Raw genomic sequence first — 25857 nt, forward strand, 5'->3', positions numbered from 1 at the left:
CAGAGAGAGCCACTCTGTGGCCCTCTCTGCACCGGAGATCGGTGGCTACCTGCGTTGGTGGGTGGGAGCCGGACCGGGAGGCGGGTGGCAGCCATCGATGGCCATGTGGATGTGAAGGGGGGCGGGATCGTGGGCGGGGGTGGCTGGGGGCACGCACGGGCGCGCGCGCGTGCACGGGAGGGTGGGGGCGGGCGCGTGCACGGGGAGGGAGCGGGTGGGAACCGCTACACTACAGAAAATGGGAAATAAAAAATATATTAAAAAAAAAATGTTAAACAATAAGCAAGGTGGTGGGGGTTAGTCGGTGGGGGGTGGGGGGGGGGGGAAGCTACACTACAGAAAAAAACCAAAAAAAACAAAAAAAAAGCATTTTTTTATTGTAAACTGGGTACTGGCAGACAGCTGCCAGTACCCAAGATGGCCCCCAATAAGGCAGAGGGGAGGGTTAGAGAGCGGTTTTGGGGGGGATCAGGGAGGTTGGGGGCTAAGGGGGGGATCCTACACAGTAGCATATGTAAATATGCTAAAAAAAAAATCATTTTTTTTTAAAAACCCTTTTATTTTAGTACTGGCAGACTTTCTGCCAGTACTTAAGATGGCGGGGACAATTGTGGGGTGGGGGAGGGAAGGGAGCTGTTTGGGAGGGATCAGGGGGTGGGATGTGTCAGATGGGAGGCTGATCTCTACACTAAAGCTAAAATTAACCCTGCAAGCTCCCTACAAACTCCCTAATTAACCCTTTCACTGCTAGCCATAATACACGTGTGAGGCGCAACAGGATTTAGTGGCCTTCTAATTACCAGAAAGCAACGCCAAAGTCATATATGTCTGCTATTTCTGAACAAAGGGGATCCCAGACAAGCATTTACAACCATTTGTGCCATAATTGCACAAGCTGTTTGTAAATGATTTCAGTGAGAAACCTAAAATTGTGAAAAATGTTACGTTTTTTTTAATTTGATCGCATTTGGCGGTGAAATGGTGGCATGAAATATACCAAAATGTGCCTAGATCAATACTTGGGGTTGTCTACTACACTACACTAAAGCTAAAATTAACCCTACAAGCTCCCTAAAAGCTCCCTAATTAACCCCTTAACTGCTGGGCATGATACACTTGTGGTGCGCAGTGGCATTTAGCGGCCTTCTAATTACCAAAAAGCAACGCCAAAGCCATATATGTGTGCTATTTCTGAACAAAGGGGATCCCAGAGAAGAATTTACAACCATTTATGCCATAATTGCACAAGCTGTTTGTAAATGATTTCAGTGAGAAACCTAAAGTTTGTGAAAAAATTTGTGAAAAAGTGAACAATTTTTTGTATTTGATCGCATTTGGCGGTGAAATGGTGGTATGAAATATACCAAAATTGGCCTAGATCAATACTTTGGGATGTCTACAAAAAAAAAATATATACATGTCAAGGGATATTCAGGGATTCCTGAAAGATATCAGTGTTCTAATGTAACTAGCGCTAATTTTGGAAAAAAATGGTTTGGAAATAGCAAAGTGCTACTTATATTTATGGCCCTATAACTTGCAAAAAAAGCAAAGAACATGTAAACATTGGGTATTTCTAAACTCAGGACAAAATTTAGAAACTATTTAGCATGGGTGTTTTTTGGTGGTTTTAGATATGTAACAGATTTTGGGGGTCAAAGTTAGAAAAAGTGTGTTTTTTTCCATTTTTCCTCATATTTTATCATTTTTTTTATAGTAAATTATAAGATATGATGAAAATAATGGTATCTTTAGAAAGTCCATTTAATGGCGAGAAAAACGGTATATAATATGTGTGGGTACAGTAAATGAGTAAGAAGAAAATTACAGCTAAACACAAACACCGCAAAAATGTAAAAATAGCCTTGGTCCCAAACGGACAGAAAATGGAAAAGTGCTCTGGTCACTAAGGGGTTAATTGTCCCATTGAAATTTCCCTAATAATGCTGTTCAAAAGTGTGGTTTACGTATATGTTGTATTGTAGTATTGAGTGTTAAAGTTCCTAAAGGGGCGGTACAGTGGTGAATCTGTGATGTGTATGGTTGAATCTTGTAATGACGTCATGATATTATTAACCTGCCTATGTAGTTCTGAAATCCTCATTGTGTTGTTGTATTGTGCTACATTGTTATTGTGTGCTGAATAAAATCTAAATGTGTGCTTTGTGGTTGCGTGATGGGTGATGCGTGTTATGTACATGTATGTATATATTGTGATTGTGTCCCACATATGCTGACTTCTATATAGCGGTGTGGCATTGTTGTTCCTTCCATAAAGTGACATCTGTAATCTGGTGTAATGATGTTTTTGTTGTACGTAATTCCTAATGGTTTATTGTGATGGAATCATGATGTTAAAAGTACAGTCAAATCCATATTTTGTGTTTTGTGATTCCTGTAGAGAATGTCATGTGTTTGTCCCCCATCATTTGAATGCACATGTATGAGTGAATGTTAAAAGTAATATATGTGCATCCATGAGTGATCATGTGTTAAGCCTATGTAGATATGCAGTTGCTGCAAGCATATGAGTTGAATAACATAAATGCAATAATAAAGGTAAATGAGAGGTGTTTCCCATTGTGTACTGTTTGTGAATCCAGAAATGTTTAGTGAATTTTATTTTAATTTTAAATGTAATTTTATTTAAATAATAATGTGTTACTAGTGATGTGGATTTGTAGTTGATGTAATCTAAAAGTGTGAAACAATTTTATGGTGTTGTGAATATTCAATAATTAAAAACCATAAATCCACCATAGGGAAATAGTCATTTCTTAATCTATTTATCATAGCTGGGTCTAACGCATGAAATCATGTATTTTCTAGCGCTGGTATTTTGAGTTTTTCAGTCTACGCTATTTGCGTGCGTTAGGGAAATGAGGGTTTCGCGTGCACGAGCACGTCTTCCCAATAGAAGTCAATGGAGGCTCTAAAGATTTCCATTTTTTTTTTCTAAGACTGGTTTTCCTCGTAAAGTGAGTGACGTCATGAGCTTGTGTGAAAAAGTAAATAAATCGTGTTCTTTTTGTAATAAATAAATATTTTGTGTATGTCATGTGGTGTATATTGTTTGTATGCATCGATGAGTGTATGTTTGTGATAATGTTATAAGTTAGATGTAGGTATATGAGGGTCTTTTCCCGTGTGTCAATGTAAGTCAATGGGAAAATGGATTTGTGTTGTTTTTTTTCAAACACCCGAGATCTCGCAACTTTAATCCTTTGTATTTTGCAGAAAAAATATTAAATATGAAAAATAAATATAGTGTCGTGTTTGTATGAGTGTAAGTGTAGTTTGTGTAATATTTTTAATTTGATTCGTGGAATTTAATTTTGTCGGTATATGTTTACTACTGGGTCTGAGGTGGCGGTAGAAATGTGAGCGTTAGGTGTTTTTTGAGTGGCGGTAAATAAACTCTAAATACCGGAGTGCGTAAGAAACCCGCGTTAGGAGCCTCTAACGCTGGTTTTCACGGCTAACGCCGAACTCTAAATCTAGGCCTAAGTATTTAAAGTCAATACTAGCCTCCAGTGAATTCAAATTGGAAGGAGATAAAACTAAATAACTTGATCTTTTAGCAAATTCACTCACTGGCTTCTTCTCCTGTTTTGGTTGCAAAATATTCAAATTAAGTTAAAAAATAAAGTATGTCAACTCACATCAAACATAAATGAAATATAATATTAAAGACATAATTAGATGTCAAGACAATGGAGTAATCTATATAATAGAATGTTCCTGTAAAAGACAGTACATAGGAGAAACAACTAGAACCTTAAGAGAAAGGATTCAAGAGCACCTATGGACTATAGAGAATGGAGAACAGGACACATATCTGTATAAACATTTTAAAGATATACATGCAAATAGACTACAAGACTTCACATTCTGGGGGATATGTAAAATTAAAAGGAATTGGAGAGGAGGGTATGTAGAACATGAATTATTGCATAAAGAGGCAAAACTTATATACTCTTTAGACACACTACAACCAAAGGGTCTAAATTCAGAATTAGATGGGATATATCCACCTTGATCTAAAATTTCAGGCATATATAGTATCCCAAAAATAATAAATAGTTGGTGTACTTTAATATGTTGTGAGACTATGAATATATGAAAATGTTGTATAGGGACAGCATAATAGACCTGTTATAGATATCTTAGATGAAGTTGATGTATTTTATTTATAACACAGGGAAGCACCAAAACTAGAAGGTCTAATATGTGCATTTATAGAGGCTGATTTAACAATCTTCAGGCGGACATCGATAAATACCAAAAGCATATGCTGTCAGCATTTATCATTGCACAAGCATTTCTAGTGAAATGCTTGTGCAATGCCACCCCCTGCATATTCACGGCCAAATCAGCCGCTAGCAGGGTTTTTTTTAGCTAGTTCTACGATGGTAGGCCTCTAGGAATGGTTGCCACTCCCTAGTGGGATAGAATACAGAGCATGGTTTAAAACCACCATGTGCAGTTTTTGTTTCCACAGAATCAACTTCAGAATCTCAAAGGAGATCATGTAGAGTCAAGTAAACACATGTGTCAGAAATCAAGTATATCAAAAGGGTTGAATGTATCATCAAATGATATACAATGATCAATTAACCCCCCCCCTACAGTGTTAGTTTCAGTACCTTTGTTCCAAAATAATTTTTTTAAAGTTAAGTCTCTTATCAATCTATTGATGTCTACAATTGTCTGGAAGAGATCAACATTTCTTGTTGGAACAAAGCCTAGTCCCAATCTGAGGACTTGTGTTTCCTTGGGAGTCAACACTGTATCAGACAAATTAATGATTATTATACTTTGTACTTGTTCCCCCTTGCCCTTCTGTATCCCTGCCTTCCTCTTGCACCTCTTCTTGCGTCTCCTCCCTCATCTGTTTCCTTGGTGTGTCTCTAAAAACCGGTTGTACTGCTGTCTTAATACAAGGTTTATTGACATGGCTCAATGGCATAGTCTCCCCTTCACTATCACTCATAAAATAATTTCTCTTCTGTTCTATAGTCTGTTTGAAACTACTGGCACCTATATTAGCCTGTTTAAATATGTTCCTGGTTTCTATGGGATCTACCCGTACACTGCTATTAGTCTTAGGTCTCACTACAGGAATATCTTCTTCTAACGGCCCACTAGAATTTTGTCTTGGGATTTAGTCAACTCTGTCATCATCTGAATAGTCTGTATCACTAAAGGTCACCCTTTTTTCCTGTGTTTTTGTCTAGGCATTCTCTCTAAAATTTTGTCGAGACCTAAACCTCCTCTGTCTGAAAGAAGTGTTTGAACGTTTCTACCAAACGTACACCTTATTTGTTAAATGATCAACATTATCTCTGTTGAATTTTCTCATCTTAAAATTGTCTAATTCTGTTCTAAACTTGTTTATGTTCTCTTGTAATAATTTGTTTCGATCATTGAATTTAGGATGGTCTGTGAATTGGTTCAATTGTAACAAGAGGAGATTTCCTCTGATGATTCTGCTACTGAGCACTGCTAAATATGAACCCGTGCAGCTTCTGGGAGTGCTGACAAGCACAGTGAAGGCGGGGATTTGGAGATTGTAAATATCGTTGCTGACAAACTGTCACATCAGCGGTGGAAGCAGATGTGTATTGTACATAGTGGATAACAAGTGACCACTCACAGAACTCACACATTGTTAGGACACAGCAACAAAAATGCATAACTTATACTGATGAAACACAGTGGAGGAGTAAGGTACCTTACAGACTATATACTTTAGGTGATTCTATCTGCAAAGATTTTATAGGGAGATGTCCCTAATTTGTTTTTATTTCTAGAATTTCTCTGTGATGATTTGTATTTTAGAGATGCTAAACTCTTTTTCGTATTTTTAAATCTATACAGTTTTAATAAATGTTTTTTTCTTTGCTCGTATAAAGTATTACTCTCTGATTTTTCCCTAAGAGGGGCTGTTTATACTTTAATAGATTAACACATTTACAATATCGCAGCTTTTGAGCGCCAGTTCACCCCTTTGTTATTTGTTTATTAACTTTGTATTACACTTGGGAAGAGTGTAATTTTTAGAACTTGATAATACACTAACTAGCGCCTCTTACTATTTCAATTTTTGAAAAATATATTCAAAGCCAATAAACAGAAATGGCAGAAGCTCATTTTATTCTAAGAAAAAAACGTTTGTGACAACAGGGCACAATTTAAAGCTGGAGGATAGAAGATTTAATCTCCTGCAATTTAAACGTTTTTTCAGTGTAAGAGCAATAACATTGTGGAACTCATTACCTGAGGAGGTAGTAAATGCTAATACCTTAGATACATTAAAAATTGTTTTGATACATTTCTGACTAGAAACAGGGTCATCTTTTTTAATGGGATTAATTTAAGCTCAACTGGAGATTTTTTTAAAGTACTGTATATTAGATTTGTATAGGTTGAACTTGATGGACTCAGGCTTTAGTTTGCCTCCGCTGGAGGTGGTTGAAGAATGAAGATGTGCATTTGATTTTTCAGAAAGAGGGGTTTTTAGTCTATATCAAGGCTCGGTCTTCCCTTAGTGTAGAGTGCTTTTCAGAGGGATGTATACTGGGTATGGTTTGTTACATTTTTTTATACCTTGTCTTTTGCCTCCCTTGTACAAATATTATTATATTCAAAATAATAAGCAAACATTCTATATATAATGTAGTCAGGCCTTGAATTGATATTCATTATTTATGCATGTATATTGTATAATATTTTACGTATTGCATATACATTAAAATGTATTTATGTTAATTTGTTGTCTTTATTAGTGATAATATATATATATATATATATATATATATATATATATATATATATATATATATACATATGTTAATAGCAATGAAAGAGACTTGTACTCGCTGGTACTTTTTAACAATCTTTACTATGACAATGTCACGTTTCAGGGATAATATATCCCCTTCCTCAGATAATACAGAAGTGAGAGTGCACATCTCTGCTACTGCATATATACATATGTTAATATATATTTATGTTATAGTAGTCAGTAGCATTAAATTATATTTTTACATAGCAGGTATGCAGTTATGTAGAACTATAATTTTAATTATACTTTATTTAATAGCAAATAATAAACACAGCAAGCGACATTAATTATATTTGCATTTAAATGCAAATATTTACACAATATATATGCTACATCACAATGCATCTTTTAAAATATTTAATATTTATGCAAAGGGCCTTCAAAAAACAAAACTCTGACAACCTTACTCACATTCCTCTTGCATCAAAAGCAACTACCCCTTTCATTTGTGCACTCTGGAACTCTCGCTCTGTTTGCAACAAACTCACTTCTATACATAACCTCTTTATCTCCCACTCCCTAAACCTTCTGGCCCTAACAGAAACCTGGCTCTCTCCCCTTGACATAGCATCCACTGCTGCTCTGTCACATGGGGGTCTCCACTTCAGCCACACTCCTAGGTCTGGTAATAGACAAGAAGGTGGTGTAGGTATTTTACTTTCCTCTCGTCGCACCTTTAAAACAACTACATCCCATCTCTTCCCTCACATTTTCCTCATTTGAAACCCACATAATTTGCTTATTCGCTCCTCTTTCTATACGTGTTGCAGTCATATACCGACCCCCTGGCTCCTCAACTCAATTTCTAGATCACTTGGCTGCCTGGCTACCTTATTTCCTTTCCTCAGACACCCCTTCCCTCATTCTTGGTGACTTCAACATCCCTCTTGACAATCCCACTACCTCCTCTGCAAAACAACTTCTGCAACTCACTTCCTCTTTCGGTTTGTCACAATGGACTGATTCTTCTACTCACAAAGATGGTCACTCCCTTGACCTAATCTTTAGCTATCGATGCACTCTCTCAAACTTTACAAACTAACCCTTTCCTCTTTCTTAACACTATCTCCTTACTTGCAACATATCATCCCTCCCTACAACTTTCCCTTCTTCTGCTCCTCACACCAAACTTCACAGAGGCATTATGTCATTAGATCAACAACAGCTTTCTAATTCCCTCAAACCTCTCCTCTCATCCTTCTCCTCCTTTTCCTGCTCTGACCAATCTATCTGCCACTATAACTCCACCCTTACATCCGTCCTTGACAATCTCGCCCCTCTTACCATAGCTCAGAAATCAAACACTCATCCTCAGCCCTGGTATACTCCTCTGACACGATACCTACGCAGATGTTCCCGTACTGCTGAGCGGCACTGGGGAAAATCTAGGAATTCAGCTGATTTTCAACATTACAAATTTATCTTGAACTCCTACTATTCTGCCCTTAATTTCCATAAGCAACATTACTTCTCTACTCTTATCTATAATCTTTATTCAAACCCAAAACGTTTATTCTCCACTTTCAATACCCTTCTCCGCCCTCCTCCACCTCCTAATACAACTTCTCTGTCAGCTCAAGACTTTTCCAGCCACTTCAATAACAAGATCGACTCCATCAGAAATGAAATCAGCTCTCAATACAATTCCTTTCTCTCACCCCCACAAATGCTGTCAATCAACCACAACCCACATAACCTTAAACTTAGCTCATTCTCCCTGTCACTGAGGAAGAAGTTTCGGCACTTATACTGTGCTCTCACCTCACTACCTGTCCCCTTGACCCTATCCCCTCACAGCTACCCTCCTCCCTCTTTGCTACCCTCATCCCTATACTCACACACACTTTCATTTCCCTCATCGCTGAAACATGCACTGGTCACACCTATCCTCAAAAAACCTTCCCTTGATCCTACCTCCACATCCAACTACCGCCCTATTTCTCTCCTCCCTCTTGCATCAAAGCTTCTCGAAAAATTAGTTTATGCATGCCTATCCCATTTCCTTACAATAAACTCCCTTCTTGACCCACTGCAATCTGGATTTCGCCCCCATCACTCCACAGAGACAGCAATTGTTAAGGTTACCAACGACCTACTTACAGCAAAATCAAAAGGCCACTTCTCTCTGCTTATCCTCCTTTATCTGTCCGCAGCCTTTGACACGGTTGACCACCCTCTTTTGCGCTAAACCCTCCAATCCTTTGGCATCTGTGACACAGCCCTCTTGTGGCTTTCTTCCTACCTGTCAAACCGTACCTTTAGTGTAGCCTTCTCTGGGGCCTCCTCTGTCCCGTCACCACTTTCTGTCAGAGTAACGCAAGGCTCTGTCCTCAGTCCCATTCTCTTCTCAATCTACACATCATCACTAGGTTCCCAAATAAAGTCCAACAGTTTACAATATAATTTGTATGCCGACGACACCCAAATCTATTTCTCTGCACCAGACCTATCTCCTTCCTTGCTAACCCGTGTCACTAACTGTCTTTCTCACATCTCTAACTGGATGTTCTCTCACTACCTCAAGCTAAATCTCTCCAAACAGAGCTCCTTATTTTCCCCCCTTCCTCAAAACTCGCCACCCCCAATCTTTCTATAACTGTTGACATCTCCATCATTACTCCTACCCCGCACACCTGATGTCTCGGGGTCACATTTGACTCAGATCTTTCTTTCACTCCTCACATTCAGTCCTTGGCTAAAGCCTGCCGCTTCCACCTTAAAAACATCTCTAAAATTAGACACTTCCTTACACAAGACACAACTAAGATTTTAATCCACTCTCTCATTCTTTCCCGCCTTGATTACTGCAACTCTGTTCTCTCTGGTCTCCCCATCTGCCGCCTAGTTACTTTACAATCCATAATGAATGCCTCTGCCAGACTCATCTTCCTTACACGTCGCTCTTCATCTGCTGAACCTCTCTGCCAATCCCTTCACTGGCTTCCTCTTGCCTCTAGGATCAAACATAAAATTCTCATTCTGACATACAAAGCCCTCAACTGCACTGATCCCCCCTACATCTCAGACCTTGTCTCCAGATACTCTCCCTACCATCCCCTTCGCTCTGATCATCACCTCCTACTCTCCTCCTCTCTTGTCACCTCATCACACTCCCGTTTACTGGACTTATCCAGACTGGCTCCCATCTTGTGGAACTCTCTGCCTTGCTCCACAAGACTCTCTTCTAGTTTTAAAAGCTTCAAGTGCTCCCTAAAGACTCTACTGTTCAGGGATGCATACATCCTACACTAACCTTTCCTAATACCAGTTCCTCTCCTCCATTGCTATCCCTTGAACCCCCTTAGCATGTAAGCCTAAGAGTCCAGCTGTTTGTAGATCACCTTCTTAAGAGCTGACTACAACATTGCAACTCTTGGCAGTGCCCTCTACCCATTTGATCACTATAATTGTTTTGTTGAACTCCTCCTTTGTTTATAGCACTGCGGAATCTTTTGGCGCTCTACAAATAACCGATAATAATAATAATAATACAGCCAGTGAGGTTTTGCTGGCCTTCTGGCATTTTATTGCTTCTCTGAGACACATTATTTAAACATTTATTATAATTTTAGTGATATAACTTCATAGTTATAATGGGGAGGATTACTATTTCGTACAGTTTATTATAGTGAGATATTTTTCTAAAAGTAAGCAGTATGTGGGAGTTAGCTAGGCCATTCCAGGGATGTGTAGGTTAGGCATGACATAGGTGTAGGTGGTCAGGGGGAGTTAGCTGGGTCAGTGCAGGGGGGTGTAGGTTATCTCTGACATAGGTGTAGGTGGTCATTGGGAGGTAACAAGACACAGCAGGGGGAGTGAAGCTCAGGCATGATGTAGATATAGGCATTCAGGGGAGTAAGCAGAGCAAACTACTGGAAGCAGCTTGCACTTTGATATGTTCGAATCAGTGAAGTGAAGGTTTTGCGAGGAGGGTAATGGCCATGTTGGTCTCAACAGCTATCAGCTGTCGAGACTACTTTGCCTGAGGTAGTTAGTGTAGGTGTAATACAACGTAGGTCCCCGGGGCAATATTTGGAGTGTGCCTATACGGAAACTATTTTTAGTTTCAGTGAGCACACTGTCTGCACTGTGTAAGAACAGTTCAAATAGGGCTCGGCCATGTCCCTTTTCTTTGACTATCGATGCTTTGAATATCGGGGCCCTGGAGAGAATAAGCAAAGTTTCCTACAAGCTAACCTTGCTCTCCACAATAAAGATACCCTGAACCTTTTGTATCTTCTTGTTAAAACCAGTGTTTCTAATAGATATTCATCCCACAGTTTTCATACAAGCTGGACTTACCCTCACCTATGAAGATACCCAGATTTTTTCATATCTCCTTGTTAAAACTAATAGTCTCCACTCAATATCAACCCCACATAATGGTTCCCATATGGTTCCTATATGGAGATACAAAGTCAAAGATAATTTCTTGTCCACAAGATTCTTGTTTCTTGTAGAGTGAATTGAACTCTTCAGAACTTGGTGTATTGGCATGGAGTGGTTCTGAAGAGAATGGGTACCTGCTTCAGAGGTTCACACTCCAACTTTAATCCAAAGTTTCACAATCAGTGTACTTAAATAAACTGCTCTTATGCAGCTGAGACTACTTTTATTGAGGCAGCTCCTATAAGGGGCTAAGACTTGCCTGTACCATGGCAATACTCATCCCAAGAATTCTGAGGATCATTGCTGCTAGTGTTCTCCTTCTTGAGATCTCTTAAGTTAAGTGCTGCATGATTACTCACATGCTCTTAAAGGCGCAGTATCCGGAGTTGATGTCATGTGTTGTAAGAAATTCTGTTAGGGTTATAGTTAGTGGAGTCTCCTGTTCAAGTCTCCTTTCTAACTTTGCTCTTAGGCATCACAGAAAACATGTTAAGTAAACTACAATAAACGTTATGTAGTAGGAACTCACAACAAGATGTGAAAATTGTTAAAGTAAAGACAGACTTTGCAACACACTGAACACAGTGACAGTTTGTAGTGTTGAATAACTGTAAATGGTAAGGCAGGTATGTGACTTGAAAACATATTGAGGCCTGTCTGTGGCTTGGAAACACAGCAAGACAGATCTATGGGATGGAACAAAGAAAGGCAGGTCTGTGGAAACAGAACAAGGAAGGAGAATGACTTTAAAAAACATAGCAAATCAGACTTTGGTTACACAGAAACAACTCTAATGCTAGAGTGCCTGACTGTAGGTAGACACACTTTGCAGAAAAAGCACCAGGCTAAACATACACACACAGAACTTACACAGGATCCAAAATAACAAGAGCCCACTGTTGAAAAACAGCCAGATAGACAAGCCAGGAATCTGAAGAAATAGGCTCAATCCCCAGCACATCTGCACTAGTCTTAACATTGTCTTTTAGCAGAAACAGGCAATCTTTCACCCTTCTATGGGGACTTGCAGTAAAAGTGTAGGATATTACTTGAGCACCAAGCCAATGATGCACAAAGATGATGGTGCACAGGTAGTGGAGTTCTTTATGTCGTTTTTTGTGCTATACAATCAATAATTATGGTTTACTTCAGGTCTTAAGAAGTGCTAAATTTTACAGCAGTATTTTGGATTGCACTTGAGTGCAAAACGTAGCTAAATGCCTGTAATGCAAGCATAGTAAGTTCTAAATGTACTCTCTGTAATATACCATAAAAGTATTGGGAAAGCTAAAAAATATCAACCTCATCAAGATGCTTTGGTTAAAATATTTAACCATCCTTTTGTATTATTCTTTGCATGAGGTTGAACAAATGATATTGCCCCCTGTGCTATTGATAGTGCTCTAAATAAGATTGTGCTGAAAAATTAAGTTTTGCATTAAAATATCCCTTTAAATAGACCATCCCAATGTCTTAGACATGACATTTAAAAGTGATTGAAATACTGTTTTTCATTCTACATTACCTGCATCTTTACAAAATACTTAATGTTATCAAATTCTGTAAACTGTATAAATTATTTTTACAAGCTACTTATGATAATGTAATTTAACTGTCCACCATCTGTTGCAACATGTTGTGGAGTTCCCAAATGAACAGTTTCAATTACATTTGTTTTCAAGTACTTCAAAAAACGTAGTGTTCTTGAAGTGTCTACTTTTTATGGCTAAAACACAGAAATACAGTGTGGAGTTCTGGAAATAACATCTTTATAAAAGCATCCGGAAAATAGAAATAGCTTAAGAAAATCTATCTAAAATCATGCAAGATTTTCATGAACTAACACAGTGCTAGATTACTGTTGTAATGCAATGCTCCCATGTTCTTCTGTTGGGCAAAAATGTGCCTTTTTGCGTGCACCCAAAAACTACTCATATTAAAATTGGGTAAATGCGGCTGCAAGGTCGTGATTGTGTCTTGCACAATGGTAAACACTCAGACCTCTGGTTAAGTGAAAAAAGTTGCACAAAACATCTCAAAAATAAATTATCATGTACAGTAATGTACACTCATATAAACACTGTCTAAATTATTTTTTATAGCATAGATACGTTATAAGGGCTCAAAGTGAGGAGATGTGAAGTGTTAGAAAAGTGTTAGAAAAAAGAAACTTTCCTCGTATATACGAAACAATTTTTTTTATATGAAATGAAACTTTCTGGTCTCCACATATCTAATATACATACAGTATATATATATATATATATATATATATATATATATATATATAACAGTAGCAGGGATGTGCACTCTCACTTAATGGCAGCTGCCAGGGTGCTAGTAAAGATCCATACAGAAAGAAAAAGCAGACTTGCACTCGCTGGTCTTTTTTGTGAAATAATTTACTGCAAAAAATGTGACGTTTCGAGGACAAAATCCCCTTCCTCAGACAATGTGTTTAACAAACAAGAGTGACTTTATACATTGTGTAACTGAAACCCCTCCCCTCAATTAGACAAAAAAACGCCAAATTGTAACCATGGTGACCACTGAGTCACATTTATACACAACAGATATTTACCATATAGGATAAGTGTTATCATATCACCATATATACATAAATGAGCCATCCTGGCTCAACCAAAACTGTGACAGCCCAAGTGCACGTTATAAAAACTGTGATGCAATGAAAACAAGCATAGAAAACAGACAGATCACTCAGTGAGTGTGCTGAGAGATAACGTTCATTCATCCCTACAATCCTATAATACTCAATAGGGAATTAGATTTATTATCTAGAAATGACAAATCGCCAATATATAACTCACCCGAGAAGAGACATAACCCTCAGACTCAGGAGCCGTTCACTGTCGCACCGGCAAACAACGCCGGATAGAGAACCCGGAACCCAGTCTCACGTAGGACTCACACGTGTGGGGGGCAAACAGCCAATCACCGGGATTGTTTACCGTTGCCACGGTGACCAGAAGCCGCAAGACGCACATAAACTATACAGCCCTAAGGCAAAAACTGATAAGGCAAAAACTAATAGAGTAATGGTTACACACACCCTTAAGCTGTAACAGAGAGGAGCACATACAGAGGTGAGTCCTACGTGAGACTGGGTTCCGGGTTCTCTATCCGGCGTTGTTTGCCGGTGCGACAGTGAACGGCTCCTGAGTCTGAGGGTTATGTCTCTTCTCGGGTGAGTTATATATTGGCGATTTGTCATTTCTAGATAATAAATCTAATTCCCTATTGAGTATTATAGGATTGTAGGGATGAATGAACGTTATCTCTCAGCACACTCACTGAGTGATCTGTCTGTTTTCTATGCTTGTTTTCATTGCATCACAGTTTTTATAACGTGCACTTGGGCTGTCACAGTTTTGGTTGAGCCAGGATGGCTCATTTATGTATATATGGTGATATGATAACACTTATCCTATATGGTAAATATCTGTTGTGTATAAATGTGACTCAGTGGTCACCATGGTTACAATTTGGCGGTTTTTTGTCTAATTGAGGGGAGGGGTTTCAGTTACACAATGTATAAAGTCACTCTTGTTTGTTAAACACATTGTCTGAGGAAGGGGATTTTGTCCTCGAAACGTCACATTTTTTGCAGTAAATTATTTCACAAAAAAGACCAGCGAGTGCAAGTCTGCTTTTTCTTTCTATATATATATATATATATATATATATATATATATATATATATATATATATATATATATATAAAACACGAAATGTTTGAAATGACGTCCGCAAGCACTTATCTTCTCTCATTAAGCTGAGCACCTTCAGGTCCGTCGAAATTCCATTGATGCAAAGCTCCTTTGGTCATAGGAGGTATAATACAGACAGGCAGAGAAAGGGGCAGGACGTTTGTTCAGACGCTGAACATAAGAGAACGTGACAGACAGCGTGGGAATATTGAAGTCAGCTGAGACTACAAGGAGAGTCTTTCTCTCTCTCATGTACCCCAAAGGACAAGGAGGTAACCTTCCAGTCAGGTGAGCATCCCCTGGTTTCATCAGGCTACGGTAGTGGTTGTTGGAGCCTCAAGGAATAGAAAACCTTAGAACCGGATGTAAGTTTTTACCATTACCTGGGGAGAGAGAGTTTTCAGCCCCACGTTTGTGAGTATACTCCTTTATATTCAAAGACGATCCCTTTTCTCTTGATAGCCTTTAATACCGCTTGCAGCTTGCACAGTTTCACTGGGGTTATTTACTAACTTTGCTTTTTCTCTCTCTCTCTCTCTCTCTCTCTCTCTCTCTCTCTCTCTCTCTCTCTCTCTCTCTCTAGGATTTATTTGTTAGTTTAATTATTGTTTTTAATAAAATAAAGGTCTTTCTAAACATCACTAATAGATGGTAATGAAATTCACCAACAAAAAAATGTTTCACATAATTCACAGATAAGGTAATGGACCGTTTAGGTCACTGTATATTTTTTCTTTCACATTATTACTAGGTATTAAACAAAATGAAGGTGTTGAATGTAATACAAATGTTTAAAATCACATGGTTTTTCTCTTATAAGAAATGTATAGTTATGATTATGACACAAAGTCACTGTTTACTTTTTCTCTTTTTTTAAGAAAATGTATTATTACAATTGTAATTATCTACACCTGTAGTTTGTCACATGTACTGCCTATAAAAGGTGGAGTTGGATTATGTACTAATCACTTGGCTTGAGAAAGGGCAGAAGCCCGAAACGTCGCCTGTATTTCACTGCTTGTAATAAAAATGGTATAAACTCGACTTGGTGTGCTGCAGCCATTTCTATTTTGTATATTAATACCTGTCAAGGTGAGACAGAGGCTGCTTGCACCCTTACCAGAAGGTGAATTGGTGCTGGACTTTACCCTGTTTATATAATTTATTCACCAGTCAATAGCACAATTCTGATCAAATTATTCTAAATACAAGCTATGGAGATTCAACAAGATGTGTTCACTTTCTCTGATGTGGAGGCTGCCGCTATTGCTACCCTTGTGAGAGGCCCACAGGACTTTCTGGCTATCCCAGACACAGACTTATGCTCCAAACAGTGGGAACGTGAAAGAAAGAGGTGAATTGGGAACTACATTCCTCTACTCTTGCAGAATATTACAAGTTGTGCCGAATCCCGAGAGGCCTGAGAGTGTCATTAAGACCGACACTTTTTATGGAAGACAAGGAATACTGTTCAACTTTTGAAAAGATCCTTAATAAGTGTTCCTTTGATCTTATGATTTTGATGATACAACGCATACAGAAAGAGATACAAACGAATCAACAAAAGATACAAGCATTGGAGGTCAGCTTACAAGAAAAATTATCTATCACTGATTTCAATACCTTAAAAGCCGATTTGGATACTAAAATGGATGAATTTCGAAAGAGTAATGAAGAAAAGAAAAGAACAAAATTTTCCAGAGATGCGGACGATTACCTGTATGGTCACGTGTACAGATGGGAGTCTCGCGAGACGCGAATACCCAGAGGTGACGTCAGACGCCAGAGTCTTCGAGGAAGAGAACGCCATACACAATCTGAGGCTAGCGACTCATCACGAAGCAATTCAGTGGGGACTATCTCCCAGTTCCAGTCTCCCTCTCCTTCTTCTTTTTTTCAACAGGTACCGGGCCAAGACGGAGGCGGAGAGGCGGCCGAAAATATCAGAGGCACCACAAGTCGGCCACCGAAAGGACGTCGGGTGAAACGGTAAATGATCTAGTGATTAATATATCACAGGTACCGTTCACCGAAGGGGAATTGAACTTACTAAATAGGGGTTTGGGCTTTTGCCCTAGTAATACCATTAATTGTATGGACTTGGACATTGAGTTGTATAGATTTTTCAGACAATTGCGTCTTAAAGCTCACTTTTCCAAAATGTCGTATAATGCTGTAAACCCAAATACTGCTAAGGATGATTGTTTAAAATTCTCAGATTTTGATTTAATTGCTAAGTCTAGCTTTATTCCGCCTACAAATTACCATCCGATAGAAACTTACATCACATTGGTAAGCAAGGACATAGAAAAACTAAAACATGATATTAGGCTACATAAAGGGATACAAATTAAGTACAATTTAACAGTTGAAGATAAACAATCCCTTTATAAAATTGTAAATAACCCTGATATCATCATTAAAAAAGCGGATAAGGGCGGGGCAATTATAATTATGGATAAGATAAAATATATAGAAGAAATAAACAATCAATCACCGAGGTATACGAAAAGCTGGAAAATAATCCATTAAAAATAATACAAAGTGAGTTGAAAACTATAGTCCAAAATGCCCTTGATAAAGGTATTATTGACCAGAAATTAAGTCAATATTTGCTTAAGAAAGAATGTATCACTCCCCTGATATATACTTCCTAAAATTCATAAGTCCCTCATCAATCCACCGGGTCGCCCCATTGTGGCAAGTGTAGACTCAGTTTTATCGAATATAGCCACTTTGCTTGATAAAATACTCAAACCAATTGTGTCTAAACTATCATCTTATTTGGAGGATTCTACTGAATTCCTCAATAGGCTTAATGAGATTAAATTACATGGTCAACAAAATTCTATCTTAGTTACATTAGATGTTAAAAATTTATACACTAGTATTCCCCATCTAGGGGGTGTACAATCAGTGAAACAACATTTGGTTAAGGAACAAATATATACAGATTCACAAATTAATTTTATAATTGATTTACTGGCATTTGTATTGAACAACAATTATTTTTTATTTGGTGACATTTACTACAGGCAAAAGAGAGGCACCGCTATGGGTGCTAATATGGCGCCACCATACGCAGGCTTATACATGGGTACATTTGAAGATGATTTCATCTATCCAAATGAGATGTTTAAACAGCATGCATGCGTATGGTGGCGCTATATAGATGATGTCTTTATGATATGGTTGGGCAATGAGGATACCCTTAATGTTTTCCTCAAACAAATTAATTCTAATTCGGCTAATATTGAATTCACAATGCAGCATGACAGAAAGCGTATTGATTTTCTGGATGTGACAGTATCAATAGAAGAAAACAAGTTTAAAACTGATCTTTTTGTTAAAAAAACGGATAAAAATACGTTTTTATCGTATGAAAGCTGCCATCCAGAAAACACAATTAAATCTCTACCTAAGTCCCAGTATACTCGTGTTAAACGGATAGTGAGTGATGAGGATGTATGTAATAAAAGGTTGCTTGAAATGGGGCAAAAATTTAAACAAAGGGGTTACCCGACAAAAATATTGGAAGATGAATTAGAGAAAGTTAATCAAGTCCCCCGTAATCAACTTTTACAAAAAACATTGAAAAACAAACAGATGGATAGAATTCCATTTGTGAGCACATACAATGTTAATAGTAAGCAGATATCAGGTATAGTCAAAAAGCATTGGCATATTTTGAAAAATAACTATCAGGATATAAAAGAATTTCAATCTTTTCCATTGTTGTCATATAAAAGACCTAAAAATTTACAAGACTATTTAATTAAAACGGCCATAGGTAGCAGTAAGACAAGGTTGTCATTCTCGAAAAAGAAAGGTACTTTTCCCTGCTATAATTGTTCACATTGTAGTAGTGTGATTAAAGGCAGCGAGGTTGTCCACCCACATACGGGTAAAAGATATAGGATTAATGGTTTGTTTACCTGTCAAACAGATCATGTCATATATTCTTTAAAATGTCCTTGTGGATTGATATATGTAGGGGAAACTACCCAAAAAATGAAAGACAGACTGACACAACATAAATACACCATACGTCTCCCCAGACTTATCTCCCTTCACCGGGAGAGATGGTGACCTTCCTCTTAAGGTTCCGGTGTCAATTACCTCAGCTGCACCACCAGTATTCTAGGGCAGACCATGTACCCAGTTCCCCGCTACTTCACATGTGTTTGGGAACATGTGGCGTTTACTCCGGAACGTCGTTAGGGGGCGGGATTAATAGACGGTCTATTAATCCCGCCCCCTAACGACGTTCCGGAGTAAACGCCACGTGTTCCCAAACTGGTGGTGCAGCTGAGGTAATTGACACCGGAACCTTAAGAGGAAGGTCACCATCTCTCCCGGTGAAGGGAGATAAGTCTGGGGAGGCGAACAGGTCACGAACATCCCACGGAGCCTCGCAAACCCATAGAAAGCCACAACCTTTTGGGATTTCACACGGGAATTGAAGCAAACCATCTAGGGAACGGTGGAGCAGACTACCGTCGACTATACCTGTATCTTACCTCATGTGATTGAGGTCTACGAAAGTAAGTAGGCTGTGAGCCCCTACAAGGATTGTCGTTCACTGTCTAGAAGTATTACAAGTCTGGACTAAATATCTGTACTGCAGACCCTGTACAAGACTGTATTATTGTATTATAGTAGCCTTTGAACTCAGTGCTAAGAAGACCTTTAGCCACATTGCTACAATTTTATTCGTATACCTTTGGTTTCATTTCTGTTTTATGTTGTTACTTACTTTACATTGTGTCCATTTATAGCAGTTCTTTAACTCAATTGATACTGCCAATACTGTTCACATTAATCGATGTAAGCACATTTTACAAACATACATTTTTATAAACAACATAATTCTTTATAGAATCAGACAAGCCCTTTAACCCATATAAGCAGTACCTTCTTTTGTTTTGCACCAGTATGAGCATTTAATATTGAAAAGGTACTACATAATATATTAACCCCAGAAACTTGATTTTTTCCGTTTTATGTACAAACCTACAATGGATTGCTCTATTACAGTAGTGACCGCTTACTAGTTTAGAACGGTCAGATTAATTACTGTGTGTAATTGTAAAAGGTTATATCACGGTACTATCACATCTTAGGTCTTTTACTCTTTATTTTGGAACATCTGATTAGTGCTGTGCAGTGAGCCACTCCTTGTTCTTTCTTTAATTAATTCAGTGTGATTACACGTAAGGGTAGTGTGAACACACCTATAGGCCCACTCCAGCAGCTTTTCATCTACAAGTGTTTGCTTTAGCGCCTCCAGTGTGACCTAAACCTAGGTTTAGTTCACATCAAAGAAAATCCTTTTTTTACACATATATATATATATATATATATATATATATATATATATATTTAAAAAGAACTATAAGAAAAGAAATGGAACATCTTAATAAATGCACCAACTAGAAAGATAGGGAATCAAGCACTCTTTTATAATAATTAACAACATTATTTATTATCCTCAAAAATAGAAATGTTGGTTCACATCCAATATATTAAGATATACTCAGTGTTAAAATTGCAGCAAGATACACAAAATTGTTATTCACATCACCACATTGTTGAAAATGTTGAAAAGAAAGCTGCAACCGTAAAAACAATCCCAGTGTAACTGTGCAATCTGCAAGCGGTATTAAAGGTTATCAAGAGAAAGGGGATCGTCTTTGAATATAAAGAAGTATACTCACAAACGTGTGGCTGAAAACTCTCTCCTCCCCAGGTAAGTGTAAAAACTTACATCCGGTTCTAAGTTGTTCCATTTCTTTTCTTATAGTTCTTGTTAAATATTTGTCAATAGGGTCTGCACCATATTAATATGTACTATTACTAGTAGTTGTTTGCAGTATTATTCCATTTATATTGGCCGTTTGTCCACAACATTTTTCTATATTTTATATATATATATATATATATATATATATATATATATATATAAGAAACAAAGGAGAGTTCAGGACACAGTTAGTTGTTAGCTCAAGTCATTTGTCAACAAAACAGATTGATGGTATATGAGGCAGCCTGTGTTACGCTGGAAGCGCTATAGCAAACAGTTATCGATTGTGGAAGGAGGGGTAATACTTGCTCTCACCATGTATCCGCCTGTTGGTACCGCCACCGCCGCACCTCAGGAAGACCGGTCAAGCTGCTTCCTCCACACCTTCTACGAACTTTGCTTCTGAGAACCAGGCTCAGACTTCAGCACACAGGCTCAGGCTTCAACCACAAGACACGCAGGAGACGTCCGTGACGTGTATCAATCTGCTCCTCCAATCCAGAGGGTGGGGAACAATAAAGGCTGAGAAACTGCCTTGCTTTCCACTGCTTTGCTTAGTTGACAGGCTTACTCATGAAGGGAAATTCAAATGTACAAATAAAGGAGCGAGTAGCCAAACGTCATAAAATTAAAAGTTCCAAATTTTAATGGTCAAATCTTAAAAGCATTAACAGGATTCAATAGAAAGGTCTGACATGTTTCGGCCAATGGCCTTAATCTTAGACAGTGACTGTCTAAGATTAAGGCCATTGGCCGAAACATGTCAGACCTTTCTATTGAATCCTGTTAATGCTTTTAAGATTTGACCATTAAAATTTGGAACTTTTAATTTTATGACGTTTGGCTACTCGCTCCTTTATTTCTATATATATATATATATACATATATATATATAATGTGTAGTAGCACACCAGCTTCAAAGAGCTCTGTTGAGCTCTCCTTGTCCTGGGTGCACTTCAAGAGTATAGATAAAGCAGCTAAGTGGAAGTCCTCACAGGGTCTTGCAAAAAGATAAAGTATTTATTTTGACGTTTCGGGTGTTACCCCTTTCTCAAAAAAACAGCACAGTGTGAAACAGTATACTCACCCCCCTTAAATACCCCTGCACAGCCAACAATCAGTGTGGTAAACACCCTGGCACACGGAAATAAAGCCACGTCACATGACACAAGGTCAAGCCCGTTGGCATAGCAACCAGAAGCTCAGTGTAAACCAAGTGAAAGTTAAAAACATAGTGAAAGTTAAAAACACAAGCAAAACAGATTGTTAGGAGCAATATACAAATACAAACATGGGTTTAAACATAAAATGTTAACAACCAAACAAGCAGTAGTATATTATCATGCAGATAGCGTTAATCACCAGGGTAACCGTAAACACACAGCATAAATACACGTAGCCATATACAGCCTCAACCATATCATATCATAAAGTACAGGTAATGAACTACTGGACAGTTTGCGGAGCCCAGGTATAGAACTACCTGGGCTCTGGTTATGTGCCGTGGCATGGAGTGTGTGCTGACGACTATCACTGCAGGTTCGACCAGGCTTGTGTGTTTTGCCTCTATGCCTCGCTACTTCTACCTGCATGAAATGACAGGGGGGACTTAAGAAGACCGCTTTGGTAGTTCTATACCTGGGCTCCACAAATTGTCCGGTAGTTCATTACCTGTACTTTATGATATGATATGGTTGAGGCTGTATATGGCTACGTGTATTTATGCTGTGTGATTACGGTCACCCTGGTGATTAACACTATCTGCATGATAATATACTACTGTTTGTTTGGTTGTTAACATTTTTTGTTTAAAACCATGTTTGTATTTGTATATTGCTCCTAACAATCTGTTTTGCTTGTGTTTTTAACTTTCACTATGTTTTTAACTTTCACTTGGTTTACACTACTGAGTGTCTGGTTGCTATGCCAATGGGGCTTGACCTTGTGTCATGTGACGTGGTTTTACTCCCGGGTGCCAGGGTGTTTACCACACTGATTGTTTGCTGTGCAGGGGTATTTAAGGGGGGTGAGTATACTGTTTCACACTGTGCTGTTTTTTTGGGAAAGGGGTAACACCCGAAACGTCAAAATAAATACTTTATCTTTTTGCAAGACCCTGTGAGTGACTTCCTCTTTGCTGCTTTATATATATATATATATATATATATATATATATATATATATATATATATATATATAAATATAGGTAGTAAGGTAAACGGACAAAGAAAACTCTCTATTCCTGGGAGACCAATGGCCGCCGTCCACGCGGCTAAGAATCAGCACATACAGAGCTGCTGATACAAAATAGCAAAAAAGGATTCCGGAGTCCCAAAGAAAAAGAGAGGTCTAAAGCCCATAGTCTAGGGCACACATTTCCAAACTTTAGTAGTTGTTATCAGGTATAGACACTATGCACACTGCACTTGGATAAGATAAACATAGACAATTTATTGCAGATAATAGTAAAAAAGTTTACACAGGAGCTGCGGTACACGCAGTCACTCACAGTATTGCAGAGAGACAGGGAGGTAATGACGCCACTGACGCGTTTCACGCCGGTTGGCGCTTTTTCAAAGATGATGATGCGTGTACCGCAGCTCCTGTGTAAACTTTTTTACTATTATCTGCAATAAATTTTCTATGTTTATCTTATCTAAGTGCAGTGTGCATAGTGTCTATACCTGATAACAACTACTAAAGTTTGGAAATGTGTGCCCTAGACTATGGGCTTTAGACCTCTCTTTTTCTTTGGGACTCCGGAATCCTTTTTTGCTATATATATATATATATATATATATATATATATATATATATATATATATATATATATATATATATATATATATATATATATATATACAGTGGGGCAAAAAAGTATTTAGTCAGCCACCAATTGTGCATATTCTCCCACTTAAGAAGATGAGAGAGGCCTGCAATTTTCATCATAGGTATACCTCAACTATGAGAGACAAAATGTGGAAACAAATCCAGACAATCACATTGTCTGATTTGGAAATAATTTATTTTCAAATTATGTTGGAAAATAAGTATTTGGTTAATATCAAAAGTTCATCTCAATACTTTGTTATATATCCTTTGTTGGCAATGACATAGGTCAAACATTTTCTGTAAGTCTTCACAAGGTTGTCACACACTGTTGCTGGTATGTTGGCCCATTCCTGCATGCAAATCTCCTCTAGAGCAGTGATGTTTTGGGGCTGTCGCTGGGCAACACAGACTTTCAACTCCCTCTAAGGTTTTCTATAGGGTTGAGATCTGGAGACAGGCTAGGCCACTCCAGGACTTTGAAATACTTCTTATGTAGATACTCCTTCATTGTCCGGGCGGTGTGTTTGGGATCATTGTCATGCTGAAAGACCCAGCCACATTTCATCTTCAATGCCCTTGCTGATGGAAGGAGGTTTGCACTCAAAATCTCACAATACATGGCCCCATTCATTCTTTCATGTACACGGATCAGTCGTCCTGTTCCCTTTGCAGAGAAACAGCCCCAAAGCATGATGTTGCCACCCCCATGCTTCACAGTAGGTATGGTGTTCTTTGGTTGCAACTCAGCATTCTCTCTCCTCCAAACACGACGAGTTCTGTTTCTACCAAACAGTTCTATTTTGGTTTCATCTGACCATATGACATTCTCCCAATCAGCTTCTGGATCATCCAAATGCTCTCTAGCATACTTCACATGGGCCCGGACATGTACTGGCTTAAGCAGGGGTACACGTCTGGCACTGCAGGATCTGAGTCCCTGGCGGCGTAGTGTGTTACTGATGGTAGCCTTTATTACGTTGGTCCCAGCTCTCTGCAGGTCATTCACTAGGTCACCCCTCTTGGTTCTGGGATGTTTGCTCACCTTTCTTGTGATCATTTTGACCCCACGGGGTGAGATCTTGCATGGAGCCCCAGATCGAGGGAGATTATCAGTGGTCTTGTATGTCTTCCATTTTCTAATTATTGCTCCCACAGTTGATTTCTTCAAACTAAGCTGCTTGCCTATTGCAGATTCAGTCTTCCCAGCCTGGTGCAGGTCTACAATTTTGTTTCTGGTGTCCTTCGACAGCTCTTTGGTCTTCACCATATTGGAGTTTGGAGTGTGACTATTTGAGGATGTGGACAGGTGTCTTTTATACTGATAACAAGTTCAAACAGGTGCCATTAATACAGGTAATTAGTGGAGGACAGAGGAGCCTCTTAAAGAAGAAGATACAGGTCTATGAGAGCCAGAAGTCTTGCTTGTTTGTAGGTAACCAAATACTTATTTTCCACCACAATATGCAAATAAATTCTTTCCAAATCAGACAATGTGATTGTCTGGATTTGTTTCCACATTTTGTCTCTCATAGTTGAGGTATACCTATGATGAAAATTACAGGCCACTCTCATCTTCTTAAGTGGAAGAACTTGAACAATTGATGACTGACTAAATACTTTTTTGCCCACTATATATAGCTAGAATTATCTATATATTATCTAAAGCAAAGGCAAAAGGTTATGCTTTTCTTTAAATTCAGAAATTCATTCTAAAGTGTTATTGGCTTATATTTTAAGATTAATAACACTCTAATGCATGTGTGAAGAGACTATTTTCATCATTATACCTTCACATAGCAAAATTGATATATCAGTATCTTTAGTTGTCAAAAATAAAATAATTTATGTGAGTGCATGACAAGTAGCTATGAAAATTGTTCACACAACTTACTTATACCTATCATAGTGAATATAACTGTAAAAGGTTGTTTCACTCTTCTTTTGGTAGTGTATATGCAGATATCAGCTTTTTTCTTGACAGCATAATTACCCAGTGTTATTATTTTTTCTTCTGATGCAAAGGCAAACATGGGTGATTATAAAATTGATTTAAGCATTATCTAATTATAACATGACATTCCTCCTTGTAATACATTTTTCATCTTTAAGAGATAAACCTAAGATTACAGTACCCAGAAATGTATTCAGAATTTTTAAGTACAATTTACTATTTGCAACTTAGATTTGATATTTATCATTGATGTACTGTGAATTATACATTTTACCTTGGGGCATACATTTTAAGAATCAGTAAATCA

Source organism: Bombina bombina, chromosome 6, assembly GCF_027579735.1.
Source record: "Bombina bombina isolate aBomBom1 chromosome 6, aBomBom1.pri, whole genome shotgun sequence".
NCBI lineage: Eukaryota > Metazoa > Chordata > Amphibia > Anura > Bombinatoridae > Bombina > Bombina bombina.